This window comes from Tamandua tetradactyla, chromosome 15 (assembly GCF_023851605.1).
Source record: "Tamandua tetradactyla isolate mTamTet1 chromosome 15, mTamTet1.pri, whole genome shotgun sequence".
Taxonomy (NCBI): Eukaryota; Metazoa; Chordata; class Mammalia; order Pilosa; family Myrmecophagidae; genus Tamandua; species Tamandua tetradactyla.
In genome coordinates, this window is record NC_135341.1 from 57840705 (window position 1) to 57854132 (window position 13428).

The following is a 13428-nucleotide window of genomic DNA, read 5'->3' on the forward strand; positions in this document are numbered from 1 at the left end:
AAAAAAACCAAGCATATGCCTGGTTCTGTGCTACACATTAAGATTATAGGGGGTGAGAAAAAAATAAAAGAAAAGAGAAAAAATAATAATCTTTACTCTACAGGAGTATATAACATGCATATTTTTAAAAAAATTCATCCTTATATATGATGTATTTTTAACTTTTTATTTTGAAATAATTTTAAACTTATAGGAAAGTTGCAAAAATAATACAAAAATAATACCTACCCAGACATCCATATTTAGCAACTTTTGACATTTTGTCACATTTATTATATCATTCTATGTATTTGTCATCTACTATCTATCTATCTGTATATCCATCCATCCATCCCTCTATTCATCCATTTTCTAGCATTTGAGAGTAGTTTGCAGACGTCATATGCCTTTACTACTTAATACTTACAAATACATTCCTAAGAACAAGGATATTCCCCTATATAATCACATCGAGTACAATTATCAAACTCAAGAAATTTAACATTTCTAGAAAGCATACACTCTATATTCCAAATTTTTTCAAATATGCCTATATGTTAGTTTGCAAGCTGCTGGAATGTGATATAACAGAACTGGAATGGCTTTTATAAAGGGAATTTAATAGGTGAAAAGTTTACAGTTTCAAGGAAGTGAAAGTGTACAAATTAAGGCACCAAGAGGTTACCTTCACTCAAGAAAGGCCAATGGGTCAGGAACACCTCTGTCAGCTGGAAAGTCACATGGCTGGCACCTGCTGGTCCCTTGCTCCTAGGCTCAGTCTCTGTTCCTGTGGGGGTTCCTCACTTTACTTCTTCAGACCTGGCTTTCATCTCTTGGCTTCCCTTGGCTCTCTCCAGGTTCTGGCTTGCTTAACATTTCATGGTGACGTCTGCTGGGCTCCAAGAATTTCCCAACAAATGTGTCTTTATTCTCTATGTATCCACATCTACATCAGCTTTTCTATGAGGTTTCTATCAGCTCTGAGGCTTCTGTCATTTCTGAATTTTCTGACTTTCTCCAAAATGTTTCCTTTTTTAATGGATTTCAGTAAACTAATCAAGACCCACCTGGAATGGATGGAGTCACATCTCCATGTAATCAAAAAGCCACACCCACAACTGGGTGTGTCACATCTCCCTGGAGATAAACTAATCAAAAGTTACTACCCTACAGTATTGAATTAGGATTAAAAGAACAGCTGTTTCCACAAGATTGAGTCAGGATTACAATATGGCTTTTCTGGGGTACATAATATTTTCAAACTGGCACACCCAATAATGTCTTTTGGGGTATTTTTTCCTCCATTATTAAATCCACTACAGGATCATATATTACATTTAATTGTCATAGCCTGTTTAGAGTTTCTCTCTCCTTGTTATTGTAATCATGTATACAGCATAAAATTTCCCATCTCAACCCCTCACAGGCATACAGTTCAGTGGCATTATGACATTCAAAATGTTGTGCTACCATCAGCACCATCCATTTGTGAATTTTTGTATCACTCCAGAGACTGTACCCATTATACATTAATTTCCTATTCCCCCTTACCTACCCCACTCCCTTTAACCTGTCTCCTAATTTCTGTCTTTATGAATTTGCACGTTCTAGTTATTTCAAATCAGTGGGATCATACAATAACTGTCCTTTTGTTGAGTTTATTTTACTCAACATAATATTTTCAAAGATCACCCATGTTGTAGCATGTATCTAAATTTCATTACTTTTTATAAATGAGGAATATTCTGTTGTATGTATTATATCACATTTTGCTTATTCATTCATCTGCTGATGGACACTTGAATTGTCTCCACATTTTGGCTATTGTGAATAATGCTGCTATCGACATTGGTGTACAAATATCTGAGTCTCTGCTTTCAATACTTCGGGGATATATACCTAAAAATGGGAATGCCAAGTCATTTTGAGGAATTGCCAAACTTTTTGCTCAGAGGCTGTACCATTTTACTTTCCCAAAAGCAATGTACAAGGGTTTCTGTTTCTCTGCATCCATGTCAACACTTCTTTTTTTGTTTGTTTTTATAGTAGCCATTCTACTGGGTGTGAGGTGGTATTTCACTGTGATTTAGATTTGCATTTCCCTTCTGGCTAATGATGTTGAGCATTTTTTCACGTGCTTCTTGGCCATTTTTATCTTCTTCAGGGAAATGTTTGTTCAAGTACTTGGCTCATTTTTTTAACTAGCTTATTTGTCTTTTTGATGTTCAATTATAGGGTTTTGCTATATGTTCTGGATACTAAACCTTCATCAGATGTGTTGTTTCCAAATCTTTTATCCCATTCTTTTGGTTGTATTTTCACTACTTGAAAACGTTCTTTGCTACACAAAATTTTCATAAAGTACCAATTTCTACTTTTTGTTTTTTTGCTATTCCCTTTAGTGCAAAGTCTATGAACCCACTGTCTAATACAGATTGTTTTAATTTACTAATTCTGCTGGAATGAAATATACCAGAAATGGTTTGGGTTTTATAAAAAGGATCTATTAAGTTATAAGTTACAATTCTAAGGCCATGAAAATGTCCAAATTAAGACATCAACAAGAGGATACCTTCACTCAGTAAAGGCTGATTGAGTTTAAGGTTTCTCCATCACAGGGAGAGAAAGACATATGGCAATGTCTGCTGTCCTTTTCTCTAGGCCTCTGGTTTCAAATGGTTCTCTCAACCTTTCCAAGCTTCTGTATCTGAGCTTTCTTCAAAATGTTCCCCTCTTAAATGAGGATAATTAAGGCTCACCTTGAATGGGTTGGGTCTCATCTTCTTGGAAACAACCTAATCAAGAGGTCCCAACCACAATAGGTCTGCACCCACAAGATTGGATTAGAACAACATGGCTTTGCTGGAGTACATACAGTTTCAAACCAGCACACAGATCCTGAAGATATTTATGGTATTTGCTCTTATATTTAGGTCATTTATCTATTTCAAGTTAATTTTTGCATATGGTGTGAAGTAGTGGTCCACTTTCATATTTCTGCATGTGGATATCCAGTTTTCCCAAGACCATTTGCTGGAAAGGCTGTTCTTTCTGCACTGAATACCGTTGGCATCCTTGTCAAAAATCAATTGGTGGTTATATAGATATAACCTTTTTAGTAAGGTATATTGGAGAGGCTATAGGGAAGTGCCTGAAAATGTAGAGCTGTGTTCCAGTAGTCATGTTTCTTGAAGATGATCGTATAATGATATAGCTTTCGCAGTGTGACTGTGTGATTGTGAAAACCTTGTGTCCAATGCTCCTTTTATCTACGGTATGGACAGATGAGTAAAACATATGGATTAAAAATAAATAAATAATGGGGGAACAAATGTTAAAATAAATTTAGTAGATTGAAAAGCTAGTGATCAATGAAAGGGAGTGATAAGAGGTATACAAAAAATAGGGGAAATAAAGGCTAAAATATATTGGGAGATGGAAGTGCTGGTGGTCAGTGAGAGGGAGGGGTGGAGAGTATGGTATGCATGAGTTTTTTTTTTTCTTTTTCTATCTTTTTCTGGATTGATGCAAATAGTTTGAAAAGTGATCATGGTGATGAGTATACAGTGTGTGATTATATTGTGAGTTATTGATTATATACCAAGAATGGAATGATCACCTGGTAAGAATGTTTGTGTTTGTAGGTTGTTATGTTTAAAAACATTTTTTAAAAAATCAATTGGTGAGTGGGCCACAGTGGGGGCAGGCCATAGTAGTTCAGCAGGCAGAGTTCTCCCTTGCCATGCTAGAGACCCGGGTTCTATTCGCAGTGTCTGCCCATGCAAAAAATTTAAAATTGCCAATTGGCCGTAGAAATAAGGTTTTATTTCTGAACTCCCAATTCAATTTATTGGTCTATGTGTCTGCCCTTGTGCCACTATCTAACTCTTTTGATTTTTGTAGCTTTGCATCAAGTTTTAAAGTTAGGTCTCCAACTTTGTTCTTCCTTTGCAAGATGGTTTTGGCTAATTGGAGTCTGTTTTGGTTTGTTAAGTGCTGCCAGAATGCAACATGCCAGAAATGGGTTGGCTTTTATATAGGGAATTTAATCAACTTACAATTTTACAGTTCTGAGGCATTAAAAAGGTCCAAACTAAGGCATGCAGAGAAAGATAGAGTGACTCAAGAAAGAGCCATTGATATTCAGGATTTCTGTCAACTCAGAAGGCACATGGTGACATCTGCTATGTTCCTCTCCTGGCTTCTCATTTCAAACGACTTCCCCAGGGGCATTTTCTTTCTGCATCTCCAAAGGTCTCTGCCTGTTTCACCTTTGAAGCTTTTTCCAAAATGGTTCCCTCCTAATGAACTCCAGTAAACAACCCACCTTGAACGGGTGGAGACATATCTCCAGAGAAACCACCTAATCAAAAAGTCCCACGCATAATTGAGTGTGTCTCATCTCCATGGGAACAACTTACACAAAATTATCTCACCAAACAATACTGAATTAAATAACATGACTTTTGTGGGGGTACAAAACAGTTTCAAACTGGCACACGGCCCCTTACCCTTCCATATTATTTTGATTATTAACTTCTGTTTCTGCCAAGAAGACTGTTGGAATTTTGATTGAGGTTATGTTAAGTCTGTAAATCACTTTGAATAATATTGACATTTTATTTGATATTGTCTTCCAATCCATGAGCATAGAATATCTTACCATTTATTTAAGACTTCTTTCATTCTTTCAGCAATGGTTTGTAGCTTTCAGGTAGAAGTCCTTCATATCTGTGATTAAATTTATTCCTAGATATTTTATTCTTTTAGTTGCTATTGTAAAAGGAATTGTTTTCTTGATTCCCTTTTCAGATTGTTCACAGATGGTGCATAGAAGCACCACTAATTTTTTTGTATGTTTATTTTATACCCTGCCACATTGCTGTATTCATTTATCAACTCTAGTGGCTTTCATGTTGGGGCTTCAGGATATTCTAAATATAACACAAGGGCACATACAAATAGGGATATTTCAAATTTGGATGCCTTTTACTTCTTTTTCTTGCCTAATTATTATGGACAGCATGTGGAGTCAAGTTTTGAATAACAGTGATGAAAGCAGGAACCCTTGTCTTATTCCAGATCTTAGAGGGAAAGCTTTCAGTCTTTCACTGTTGAGTTTGATGTTAGCTGAAGGCTTTCATATTTCCTTTTATCATTGTGAGGAAGTTCCATTTTTCCTAATACTCTAAGTATTTTTATCAAGAAATGATGCTAGATTTAATCAAATACCTCCTCTATATTGAATGAGATATCATGTGTTTTTTTCTTTCATGTTATTTATATGGTATACTACATTGATTTGGTTATATTGAGCCACACTTGCATTCCTGGGATAAATTCCACTTGGTCATGGTGTATAATCCTTTTCACATGTTATAGGATTCAGTTTGATTGCAATTTTATTGAAGATTTTTGCATATGTATTCACAATGCTCTCTAATTTTATTTTCTTGTTACATGTATATCTGTCTTTGATAACAGGGTGTTCTAGCTTGCTAGCTGCCAGAATGCAATATACCAGAAATGGAATGGCTTTTTAAAAGGGGGTATTTAATAAATTGCGAGTTTACAGTTCAAGGCCATGAAAATGTCCCAATTAAAGCAAATCTATAGAAATGTCCAATCTAAGGCATCCAGGGAAAGATACCTTGATTCAAGAAGGCCAGTGAAGTTCAGGGTTTCTCTCTTAGCTGGAAAGGCACATGACAAACATGGTCAGGGTGTTTATCTCATCTGGAAAGGAATGGGTAAACATGGCTTCATCTGCTAGCTTTCTCTCCCGCCTTTCTGTTTCATGAAGTTCCCCAGCAGGCGTTTTCCTTCTTCATCTCCAAAGGTCTCTTGCTGGTGGACTCTGTGGTTCTCTAGTCCTTCTGTCATGGTTTGGTGGCTCTCTCCTCATTCTCAAAACATCACTGGCTGGTGGACTCTCTGCTTCGTGGTTCTGCAGTGTTCTTTGCTCTCAGAATCTCATGGCTTTTTCTCTTGTTGTTCTCTAGTTTTTTCCAAAGTGTTTGTTCTTTTAAAGGATTCCAGTAAAACCGATCAAGAGCCACCTGGAATGGGTGGAGGCACATCTCCACCTAATTAAGTTTAATACCCGCACTTGATTGAGTCGCATCTCCATGGAGATAAGCTACTTAAAGTTTCCAAAACACAATACTGAATAGGGATTAGAAGAAACTGTTGCTCCCACAAGGTTGATTAGATTAAAACATGGCTTTTCTAGGATACATAAACCTTTTCAAACTGGCACACAGAGTAACACTATAATGAGTCAGAATATATTCTGAAATTTTTTGCAAGAGTTTGTGAAAAATTGGTATTAATTCTTCTTGGAATGTTTTTAAAGATTCAATAGTGGTGTGATCTAGTGTCAGGCTTTTCTTTGTTGGGAAATTTTTGATTAGTGATCCCCTCTCTTTAAAAATTATTGGTCTGTTGAGATCTTCTTTTTTATTGGGTCAGTTTAGGCAATTAGTGTTTTTCCAGGAATTTGTAGGTTTCATCTAGTTATCCAATTTGTTGGCATACAATTGTTTATAGTATCCTACTATAAACTCTTTCATTTCTGTAAATTCAGTAATAATGTTATTATTACTCTTTCATTTTGATTTTTGTTATTTGTACCTTCTCTCTTATTTTCTTTTTCAGTCTGTCTAAAGGTTTATAAATTTTAATGATATTTTCAAAGACCCAACTTTTAATTTTTCTGATTCTCTTTATTGTTTTTGTTATTCTCCACTTATTGATCTCTGCCCTAATCTTTATTTCCTTCTGCTCAGTTTGGGTTTAGCATGCGTCTCTCTTTTTAATTCTTTCAGGTGTGAGGTTAGGTTACTGATTTCATATTTGGCTCTTGACATATTTAAAGTACTGAAAGCAAAAAAAAAAAAAAAAATTAAAAATTCCAACCAAGAATTTAATATCTAGAAATACTCCCTTTTAAAAATGAAGTAGACTACGATTAAGGGTAGTTAGACATCTCTGAGAGGGAAATGATGCAGGGTTAGAATTAGGGTGGTGGCTGGATAAGTAAAGGGCAAACTCCAAAAGGCAGAGAAAGGTATCTCAGAGAATAACAGCCACAAGCAGCATCTGGCAGCCAAAGGACCCCTACCTGAGTGAGTCATCTATGGAGAAAGGTGGAGCCAACTGACTCACTCAAATGCACTATTTACTCACTAGGCACGACCCTGGAAAGAAGGAAGGGCAGGAGAAAAGCCTCAAACAAGGAAGGAGGAGGTGGAGTAAGTAAAGCTAATCTATAAAAGAAAAAAAAGAGGGCAAGATTAAGCTACTCCCAGGTAAAAGAAAACTGAAGGTGTTTATTACCACTGGACCAACACTACAAGAGATGCTAGACTGTTCTTCAGGTTGAAAGGAAAGGGTAGTAAACAAATGATTGAAGCCATATGAAGAAATAGGGATCTCCAGTAAGGGTAATGATATAGGTAAATATTAATGTCAGTATTATTGTATTTTTGTGTGTAACTCCACTTTTTACTTTCTACAGGCACTAAAAGAAAAACGCATAAGATGTAAAAATGAATCAGTGGTGTTGGACTCATAATGTATAGATATATACTTTGTGACAAGAACCACAAAAAGGCGAGAAAGATGGAAGAATATAGGAACATAGATTGTGTATACTATTGAAGTTAAATTGGTATCAAAGTAAATAAGTTAACTATAGAGTTAGGATGTAAATTTAAGCCCCTTAGTAACTTCAAAGAAAATATCATAGAATCTACAAGCTATAAAGACAAAAAGTAGAGGACAGGTCACTATGGATGTTGGTCGGAGGAATGGGGATTTAATGGACAATAGGTGTAGGATTTCTGTTTGGGAATGGGAATATTTTAATAATTGTAGGTTGTGTGGATACCAAGACATTGTGAATTTGATTAATCCCACTGAATTATACGCTTGGGAGGTTGAGAAGGAAAAATAGATGTTATGTATATATTCCCACATTTAAAAAAGAAAGAAAGAAAACTAAAGAGCTAATGACAATTAAATGCAATGTGTGATCCTGGATGGGATCAAATATAGGGAGGAAAGACTCAAAAACATATTATTAGAACATATGAAAAACTTGCAAGATAGACTGTAAGCTTTATATCAATGTTAAATTTCTCAAACTTAATAATATCACTTAGATAGTTACAAAAGTGAATGTCCTTGTCCTTCAGAAATGTACGTGGAAGTTTTGTAGCAGAGCCAGGCTGATTTCCACTGGGGGAGTAGTTATTTCTTATTTTAGAGGCTGTTAGTCTTAGTCGTTTCAACTACTGGATCTTCAGTTCCAATGAATGTCATGTGGCCATTGTATCTGCAGATACATGATCACAAACACTACAACGATTTGAACCAAACATTCCAAGTTGCCTAAGAATAGAGGTCTTGACTTGACTCTCACCTCAATGTGGAAGTTTCACAGAGGATAAATTGTCATGTGAATGAACTTCAGGGCAGAGAAGCGTCTCTTGAACAATCAGAAATTAATGGTGCACCAACTCATTTTGAAAATGCCAAAAAGGAATGTGTAATCCAAATATGTCCAGAGCTGCTCAAAGGATTTTCAATTATTATTGCTGTAAGTAACAACCAGGAAACTCATGATAGTGACTAACACAGAAAACTAGTAAAGGTATGACCATTTGGAGTGTAGAGATGAAAAATGAGATGAATGCTGTTAGAACAATTTCTAAATGGTAAGAAAAAAAATTGCTTTATTCTGTGAGCTGAAGGCAAATGGGTTGGCTTTATGGACCTAGTGTATCAGACACTGCCAGGACTTCCTCTATATACTTTGGATCTTTCAGAGTGCTCAAACCAATGTCCATCAGCCATGCATCTTTGTGTACATGGCAGAAAATCATTTTTTCTCAGAAAGACAGGAGGTTTCTCTGTTCAGAAACATGACTAGTAAGCCAGAAATGCCAGGATATTATCAAAGCCAGGAGCAGCCCTCAACCAATAATTATCTGGAGTAGATGTACAAATAATCTATCAGCTGTTTTTTCCCTTGGGTGAGATAATTTTCCATGGAATTAAGCTCCTGTTTCCTATGTGATAGGAGGCTCAATAACCTCCCTCCACTGAGGAGCTCCCTCCTCTGTCTCACTTCCTTATTCACCTCCTATGCTTCTTGCATTTTCCAGATAAATACATACTTTGAAAACCTTGTCTTGGAATCTGTACCTGGGAACCAAACCGTGGCACTATCAGGCTTGAAAATTCTTATACTCTGTACTTACAACACTATTAAAAAAAACATTAACTATATCATCATTAAGATCTCTCATTGATGATCTTGGCCTCTGTGTTGGTTTGAAGCTATTAAGTACCCCAGAAAAGCCATGTCCTTTAATTGTCATTCAGTACCTCTGGGTGGAATCTTTTTGATTAGTTCCATGGAGATATGATCTGCCCAATTGTGGGTGGTAACTTTTGATTAGATGGTTTCCATGGAGATGTGTTTCCACCCATTCAAGGTGGGGTTGCTTACTAGAGCACTTTAAGAAAGAATCATTTTGGAAAAGCTTTAGAACCAACAGAGCAACCAGAATGAATGGCGTCCACACAGCCAGAGACCTTTGGAGATAAAGAAGGAAAACATACCTGGGGTAGCTTCATGAAACAAGAAGCCTGGAGAGAAAGCTAGCAGACATTACTATGTCCCTTTCCACCTGAGGGAGAAATTCCAAACATCATCAGCCTACTTGAACCAAGGTATCTTCCCTGGATACATTAATTTGGACATTTTTATAGCCTTGCCTTAATTTAGATATTTTCACGGGCTTAGAACTATAAACTTGCAACTTAATGAATTCCCCATTTTAAAAGGCAGTCTGTTTCTCTTATATGGCTATATATGGTTATATTTGCTATTTGTGCTGGTTTGAAACTGTTATGTACCCCAGAAAAGCCATGTTCTTTTTTCCTAATCCTATTTTGCAGAGGCAGACCTATTGTTTAGGGTGGAACCTTTTGATTAAGTTGTTTCCATGGAGATGTGATCTACTCAATTGTGAATGGGACCTTTTGATTTGGTGGTTTCCATGAAGATGGAAACCCATTCAAGATGGGACTTAACCCACTTACTGGACTCCTTTAAGAGGAAAACATTTTGGACAAAACTTCAGAGCCCACACAGGCAGAGATATTTGGAGATGCAGGAAAAAAAATGCTTCCTGGGAAGCTATTTGAACCCAGAAGCCAAAGAACCAGCAGACACCGGCCACATGCCTTCCCAGACTGGCCTTTCTTGAGTCCAAATATCTTCCCCTGGATGCCTTAGTTTGGACATTTTTATGGCTTTAGAACTGTTAACTTGTAACCTGATAAATTCCTTTTATAAAAGTCAACTCATTTCTGATATACTGCATTTCTGGCAGCATTCACAAACTAAAACACTGTTGGTATGAACAAAGCATTAAGGGGTGGAGCTGAGACTTTCTGCTTAAAAGGGAGAGAGTGGTGACATTTGATTTGAATCTTAAAGTATTTGGAGGACTAGGTCGGTATAGGCAAGGATGGTGGAAAGAATGCTTGAGGCTGAAGACACTGCACAGGAGAAGAGTCAACACTGAATTGTCACACCATTCTGGTGATTGAACGGCGGCCATATCAGCAGGTGTGAGTAGTGCTTGGCAAAGAGTGGCGAGAAATGAGTTTTGAAGCATCTTGAAAGTTAGGCTAAGATTGGAAATAGGTGATTGTGGCTCTATTTCAAGAATGCAGGCTTCTTATTGGAGGCAAATCTTTAGTGTACGATCATTCCATCATACTGTTTAGGATAAGCATTGATAATAATTGACCCCAGACCAGTAGCTTCAGCATCACCTGGGAACTTGTCCGATATGCACACTGCCAGGCCACATCCCAGACTTACCCAATCTGTGTTTTTAATATGCCCTTCAGATGGTTATGATGTATACTCAAGAACCAGTGGGAGTATAGAGAAAGGGAAAGTGGCTTTCCTATGAGTCACCTGATGTAACTTTTCTTTTTTCTAAAAAATATGGAATGCTTCACAAATTTGTGTGTCATCCTTGCACAGGGGCCGTGCTAATCTTCTCTGTATCATTCCAATTTTAGTACATGTGCTGCTGAAGTAAGCACCTGAGGTAACTTTAATTTATTGCCTTCAGATATTTAATCCAAAGCTAATTCAGCCAGCAGTGTTTTAACAGGTTGCCCACCCCATAAACAGAGCAAGTAGAATTTATTCCTTCATGTGACAATCATCTAAGGTGTTGTTTTTTCCTTCTTTGGTGAATTCCACTCAAACTATACAAAACCCAACTTCAATTATTTTCCAGAGAAATACAGTAAGGGAAAGCAGCATAGAGTTAAAATTAAGCTGCAGGCTCCTCCCATCCCCCAGACTTTGCTGATTTGCAATTGGCAAACATCTCTCGTTATATTAGCCCCTGCCATGGAGGAATGTGGACTGCTTCTGGGTAATGTTTTTTCATGTGAATGCCTCACTCTGAGGGGTACCGACTAGACTTAGCATTTTTTCAGGGTTGCTTTTCAAAGTTATTTATCAGAGTGTTCTTGATTTAATGTCCATGAGATGTTGGCAAGGAGAAAGGGCGTACTTACAGGAAGGCTGGGGCCTCAGGCAGGCTGGAAAGGTTAACAGAAAACACTTCTTTGAGTCCCGCCAAACCTTAAAAATGCTAATGCATGCTCACTGCTGCCACTCCAGGCTAAGAAGCCTGGAACTCAGTCTACACTTTGGGCCAGGGCTGAGGAAGAGAAAGCCTCTATTTCCCCAATAAGACACAACCAACACTGTGGTCTTAGTCAAAACAGACAAAAACATGAGCACGGCGTTAGGCCGCCAAAGCAGGACTGCAAAGGAGTTATCTGCTAGATTTGAGACTCTTAGTGGACCCCAAATTGCCTTATAAAAAAGATCAGAGATGGTAAGAATGCAGTTGGAACTGTGGAGAGGATTTCTTTGGAGAGTTGTGGGTGTGCTGTGAGTCCTGCCTCCGTCTGTCAAATAATAGAAAACAATAAGAGGAGGTGCGAGGGCAGCTCAGTGGTAAAATTTTCGCCCACCATGCAGAAGATCCATGTTTGCTTCCCGGCCCATGCACTTCCCAAAAACAAATAAACAAGCAAACAAAGAAAGAAGAAACAAACAAAAATTCAACAAGTGGCGCTGCAATAACAGGACACACATGAAAAAAAGAATGAAATGTGACCCCCACCGTACAGCACGTAAAAAACAATATTAAGGGTCACAATATGAGCGGGAGTCTTTGCAGAGTAAATTGCATTTTGGATCCAGACCAAAGTTTCTTAACTTCAGCACTGCTGGCTTTAGGAACAGGTAATGCTGTGCTGTGCAGAGTCCCTCTGTGCTTTGTAGGATGCTTAGCAGCACCTTTGGCCTCTAACCCTCAATGCAAATAGCACCCCCACCCCGAAGAAGTCAGAACCAAAAATGTCTCTGGGCAACTGCCCCTGAGGGAACGTCAGCCCTGGTTAAGAAATATTGAGACTCTATTGTCTCTGAGAATTATTGTGTGTTTGCATATAGTATGGATGTGCCTGTATGTGAGGGTGTGTGAGTCTGTGTGTTGATATAATAGTAATTTGCTGACTGATCAGGAAAATGAGGAGTCATGTGATTGAGAGACCTCAAACGAATCTATTTATTGAAGATGGAGGGTAAAAGATAATTTTGCTTTGTTTTCTGAGGTGCCCCCCCCCCCCTTTCCCTCAGACTACCTCCCCCATTATGTTATTTCAGACTTAACTCAGACATTCAGGCCGTCACAGCAACGGGGTCTTTCTGATCATCTAACTTGTGCGAATGGAGGAGGGAAGGAGACAGACCTTAGGGCCAGACTATTTCTGGCAGCAGAGAAGGAGTTCTCTCTCAAGTGAGGACTGAGATTCGCATCATAGAGGTTTAGAAAGGAGACATGCTATGGCGGCAAAGATGAAGGTGAGGTTTCCCAAGTCAGGGCCCAAGTGTAAGAAATCGCACCCTGGGGAAGAATTTAACTTTAGTTGCTGCTGCGTTATGATTATGGGAACTGTCAAACTCAACGTAAATAGATTTTCCCCTGTATTTTAATTTAATTTTCTTAGGTCTATTACCCTTATACAGCCTGAGTGGTGGGGAATTAAGGAAATGAGCAGAAAAGTGTGTTGGTTAATTAAGCTGTTGTCCATCAGCTTTATGCCATCCCTTCATCATCAACTCTGTGGTGCTGGAGTTGGGTCTCCACAGACCACATTCCTGCTTTGTCACCTGGTTCCTTGTTAGGCTCTGACCAAGGCAGGGTGAGGGAAAGGGGTTAGCCCTTCCTCTTCCTTCTCAGAGTGCCCCTCTGGCAATGGTTCTTCATCCTGTCAGGAACAGTTGGTTTAAGGAGCAGCAGCTGGTTTCTCTTCTTGTTCACCAAACCAGCC

General features: G+C 38.1%; 1 non-coding gene across 1 annotated transcript; it reads right to left on the bottom strand.

Annotated features, from left to right (window-relative positions):
- Positions 1-11005: 11005 nt before the first annotated feature.
- On the bottom strand, positions 11006-11112 carry LOC143658200 (U6 spliceosomal RNA). The gene has a single exon (XR_013163202.1). It is a non-coding gene; the product is annotated as a U6 spliceosomal RNA (small nuclear RNA).
- Positions 11113-13428: the final 2316 nt, after the last annotated feature.